Source organism: Gekko japonicus, unplaced genomic scaffold (genome assembly GCF_001447785.1).
Source record: "Gekko japonicus isolate JY-2015 unplaced genomic scaffold, Gekko_japonicus_V1.1 scaffold2477, whole genome shotgun sequence".
NCBI classification, from domain to species: Eukaryota; Metazoa; Chordata; class Lepidosauria; order Squamata; family Gekkonidae; genus Gekko; species Gekko japonicus.
Window position 1 is genome coordinate 167,730 of NW_015160908.1, and position 5,561 is coordinate 173,290.

The window sequence follows — 5,561 nt, forward strand, 5'->3', positions numbered from 1 at the left end:
CGCCGGTGCCCGATCCGACGCAACGGCGGGTGAAGCGGGTGTTTTCCCTTGCAGCCTGCTTCCTGTGACGCGACTGGAGTGCGCCGGTGCGATCAACCCGGCAACTCCGTCTTCCGCCCGTCGCAACCTCGTTGATAGTGGATTTACTCCGCTTCTTCGGATGACTGCTACAGGTTGCGAACGGGTGCCGGACGCTTGCCAGATGTGTCTGTGTGATCGTGCCCGTAAAATCTGGCTGGCATTCGTGAGCATTGTGGGGCAAATTCTGCGTGTGATTCGGGCCTATTATTAGTAAGGACTGCTACAGGTTGCTGACGGGTGCCGGACGCTTGCCAGATGTGTCTGTGTGATCGTGCCCGTAAAATCTGGCTGGCATTCGTGAGCATTGTGGGGCAAATTCTGCGTGTGATTCGGGCCTATTATTAGTATTAGCAAAAAAGAAACCCAAGGCTGTACAAACAGCTGGCTGTTTTATATTATACTTACAATATTAATCCATTTGGCAAACACTCTAGTCATATCTCCTAGTACTGTGTACAGTTCTGGCCTGGAGTAGTGTGTACAGTTCTGGTCACCACACCCCAAAAAGAATCTTTATAGCATTGGAAGAAGGGCAGAAAAGGACAACTAGAATGATCAAAGGGTTGGAACACTTTCCCTATGAGGAAAGGTTAAAGCGCTTAGGGCTCTTTAGCTTGGAGAAACGACGGCTGAGGGGTGACATGATTGAGGTTTATAGGGTTATGCATGGGACAGAGCAGGTCAAGAAAGAAGTACTTTTCTCCCTTTCTCACAATACAAGAACTCGTGGGCACTCCATGAAATTGCTGAGCGGTCGGGTTAGAACAGATAAAAGGAAGTCCTTCTTCACCCAAAGAGTGAATAACCCATGGAATTCACTGCCACAGGAGGTGGTGGCGGTTATAAGAATGGACAGCTTCAAGAGGGAATTGGATAAGCATTTGAGCAGAAGTCCATCAGTGGCTATTACCCACAAGGTATAGATAGGAACTCTCAGGCTGGGGTAAGTGATGCTCTGTATTCTTGGTGCTGGGAGTGGGGGGCAACAGTGGGAGGGCTTCTAGTGTCCTGGCCCCACTGTTGGACCTCCTGATGGCACCTGGTGTTTTTGGCCACTGTGTGACAGAGTGTTGGACTGAATGGGCCTTTGGCCTCATCCAACATTGGCTTCTCTTATGTTCTTATGTAAATCTACTCTTCCTGCTCACTTATACACATCTAAAGACCGTAATTGCTACAAAATGGGCTACCAAACGAGCTCCCTACGACTGCACCATGGGAGGCAGAGGTCCTCATCTGGTTGTTGGTGTTCAGTCGCTCAGTCAAGTCCGACTCTTCGCGACCCCATGGACCAGATCCCGCTAGGCCCTCCTGTCTTCCGCCGTCCTCTGAAGTTGGCTCAATTTCATGTTCGTTGCATCTATGACACTGTCTAACCATCTCTTCCTTTGCCGTCCCCGTCTTCTTTGACCTTCAATCTTTCCCAGCATCAGGGTCTTCTCCAGTGAGTGCTCCCTTCTCATTTGGTGGCCAAAGTCTTTGAGCTTCAGTTTCATTATCTGGCCTTCCAGGGAACAGTCAGGGTTGATTTCTTTTAGGATTGACTGATTTGATCTTCTTGCAGTCCAAGGGACTCTCAAGAGTCTTCTCCAGCACCATAGTTCAAAAGAATCTATTCTCCGGCGCTCAGCCTTCCTTATAGTCCAACTCTCGCAGCCAACTCTCTAAACTCTAAAGCCCGTAATTGCCACCAAATGGGCTACCAAACGAGCTCCCTACGACTGCACCATGGAAGGCAGAGGTCCTCATCTGGAGGGACCCATTTATTTCGCTCAGGTAATGCCACTATAGCACCACAAACTGTGTGCGTGATCACAGCCAGTGTCCTCATCTCTGTCTGGGAAGTGGCTCGCCCAAGACTCAAGCAGGGTTCTTAAACATCACCCAGTACCTTATCCTTCGAAGGATGCTGGGGGTTGAACCTGAGGCTTTCTTGCATGTGAAGCAGATGCTCTGCCCACTGAGCTACAGCTGCAACATTTAAGGGTGGAGGGGCTGTTGCATTGTGGGTTCAAGTGCCCTGCTTGCACAGTGTGTGTGTGTGGGAATATGCTTGCAAATTAGGGGACGAAATTCAATTTAGCATCCGACCGAGTACTTGAAAGGGTTGACGCATGAACGTTTCGGACTGGCCTCCCTGCCTTAAGCTCTTGGCCGCAGCAACGGGGGCCGTTTGGTGCAGCGCAGGGCAGCGCAAAATCCACCCACCCTTTTTATAGATGAACAGCTGACCTCATCCCCTCTTCTGCTGATTCAGCAAGCAATTAATCTGATGGGGGGGGGGAGAGTGTTCGCAGCAGCAGTGACTCCAGCAAACTCTGGACGGACAAAACCGGAAGGATAGTTCATGCAGTGTGGATAAGCGACGGCCCCAGGTGAGTCATGGGAAATTAACCCAGAAATTGGCTCTCTGCATGGGGCCACAAACTCTCCTCAGCCTCTTCGCAGGGAAGTTTACCTGGTGGCTTCAGTCCAGGGGGTGGGGTTGCTGAGTCTAAATTGGGAAATTCTTGGATAATTGGGGGTGGAGCTCGGGGAGGGGTGGGACCTCAGTAGTCTGGAGTTCACTTGTAATTCTGGGAGATCTCCGGGCCCCACCTGGAGGTCTGTAGCAACCCAAGCTGCAGTGTTAGGAGAGTCAAGTAACGAATAAATATACACTGCGAAAAACTTTTGTAAATTAACGTGTTCTCTTTATAACATTCTGTAAAGTGCATAGTGTGCTATTATAACATCCTTGTCAGGTACGTATATTCAGTATAACAATAACATTCAGTTCATTAAGTTTAACAACTACCAGTCAATTTTGCATCAGTATTTTAGAAGTCAAGCCCCAACGGGAGTTTCCAGAATCACAAGCCTGCTTCTACTTGCACGAAGTCTTCCAAAAAAGAGGGGAAAGCTTTCATTTATAGTTGTGTTGATGGTTATTGCTGGTCCTACAAAAGACACATTGTGCAGCTAAAATTCATGGACGGAGCGCCTTGAGAATGACAGGAGCGCTCTGTCCATGAATCTTAGCTGTAAAATACTGGTACAGGGGAGTCAAGAGGAACAGGTGGAAGAAGAGAAATTTCCTGAGCCTTGTTGCCTATACGCCAGGTAGCACCACCAAATAACAGATGTTTAATCCCCACACTGCTATGAAGCCCTCTGGATGATCTCAATGATCACACGCAGGCTCGTAGCAATGGTGGGGCTTTTGGGGGCTCTGCCCCCTTTCTTAAAGGAACGGCCCCACAACAATTTGTTCTGTAAATGCTCTTTTCAGTCAACCCAAGTTCGAATCTTCACTCTGGCAAGGAAGCTCATTTTGTGATATGGGGCCAGTGATACACGCTCAGCCTGACCCACCTCTCAAGGTTGTTGTGTGTGGGGTCGGAATGGAGGAGAGCCACTTTGGGTTACTGGAGAGAAAGGCAGGTAATAAATGAAGTAAAGAAACAAAGAAAGAAAGAAACAAGATGTTGCCTCCACAATACGGAATTGACTTGGGAAACTCACTGCCACCGGATGGGATGTTAGCTGCTTCCTTAAAGAGCGCTTAACAAAGTATTTAGACGAACTTACAGCTGCTACTGAAGTTTGCCTAGAGTGAAATCTGGAGAATGGTAGAAATATCTATAGGAATTTTGAGGGAAGGTTTTTTTAAAAAAATCCTGATAAGATAAGAGGGGAACTTTATGAATAAGGCGATGAAGGAAACGTTTTCCAACACTTCTTAGTAAGCATGGTGGTATCATCATCATCATCATAAATAAATTACTTATGATGATGATGATGATGATGATGATTATTACACATCCATGTTCAGTGTCAGTATACCTCAGATGCTGGTATTTAGGAGAGTGCTTTTTAAATACCAGTTGGTAATCTATTAAAGATCACCTCCTGAGCATGCCCAGAGTGCTTTTGCCCCATAATGCTGAAATCAGAAGGTTAAAGGGCATGATCCTCCAAGGAGGCTTGAGTCAATGCAGACTAATGGTGTGGGGGAGGCGAGAATTCTTCCTAGAGGTGCTGCCCTAGAAGTTTGTGGGGGAAGGTCAAGACTGGGACGCTTATTTATTTTCTTCACTCCTCCCCAAAGGGGACCCAAAGATGCTTCTTTTAAGCTCAGTCCTATCAAATCTGATTGGTTGCCATCCTCCAGGTAGAGCCTGGGGAGCTCCTGGAATTGCAGTTGACCTCCAGGCAGCACAACATAATTTCCCCTGGAGAAAATGGCTGCTTTGGAAGACGAAGCCTATGGCATTACACCCGGCTGGGTTCCCTCCCCCCAAACCCTTCCCTTCCCGGGCTCTACCCACAAATCACCAGGAATTTCCCAAGACAGAGCCGGCAACCCTGTCTGGGGCTGCCAACTTGCAGGTGGGGCCTGGGGATCTCCCGGAATTACAACAGATCTACAGATGACAAAATGGCTGCTTTGGAGGGTGGACTCTATGGAATTATACCAGCTGCAGGTGTACCTGAGTCTCACTCAAGGCCCCCGGGCCTCAACCCCCTGCAAGTCACAAATCAGAGATTCACAAGACGGGGACTCGCGGCGGGGGGGAGAGAAGAGCTCCGTCTCCTCCATCCCCCCCCACTCAATCTCCCCGAGGAGGTGGTGGCGGCGGCGAGGCCGGTCCTCCCCCCTGCGCCCGGCTCCGAGGTGGCGGCGGCGGAGAGGCTGGTCCTTTCCCCCCCTTTGCCGGGCTTGGCGGCGGTGAGGCTGGTCCTCCCCCCGCCCGCCTGGCTCCGAGGAGGAGGCGGCGCGGCGGCGGCGAGGTCAGCTACAGAGTGTTCCGTGCGCATGTGCACGGAATGCTCTTGCACTTTCGGGGGGATTTAAACATCCCCCCCGAAAATTTTTTCTACTTTCAGCATTTTTGTGCACACGTGGGGACTGGCCCACGTGTGCACAAACCTCCCCCTCCCCCTCAAGTGCCCCCGGAGCGCTGATTTAGCGATCCGCACTCCGGGGGCAACTTGGCTATTAGATATATAGATTCAAAATACAAACAAAAGCAGCTGATTCACCGGGGAACCCACAAAAGCCCCAATAAATGTATTTAATTATATACAAGACTTCCCCCCAAGGGATACCATAAAAGGGAGACTACCTTATATTGTTCACAGCACTGAAAATATGCCTTGGTTCAGGGTCCTTGCTGAATTTCGTGATGGGTTGATTTCAAAGCTGATTTTTTTAAGGAAGGGTTTTTCCTGCTTTGGAATTGGAACGTGGTTGCAGTTGTCTTTGTTCCTGACCCTATGAATGAAAATCTGATAGAAATATTGACATGAAAACCTGTGCCTCTTTCAGCATCGGTTATGTAGCACAAATGGTTTATAATGTAAAATTTGTGAAACAAAAATCTGTGGAACAAAAAAAAAACTGCTACGAAAAACAGGCAGGATGAAAATGGGTATTTTCCCAACTGGAAATGAACATGAAAAGAGCCTTGGAGAGACCACAGCAGCGGCTCCAAGTT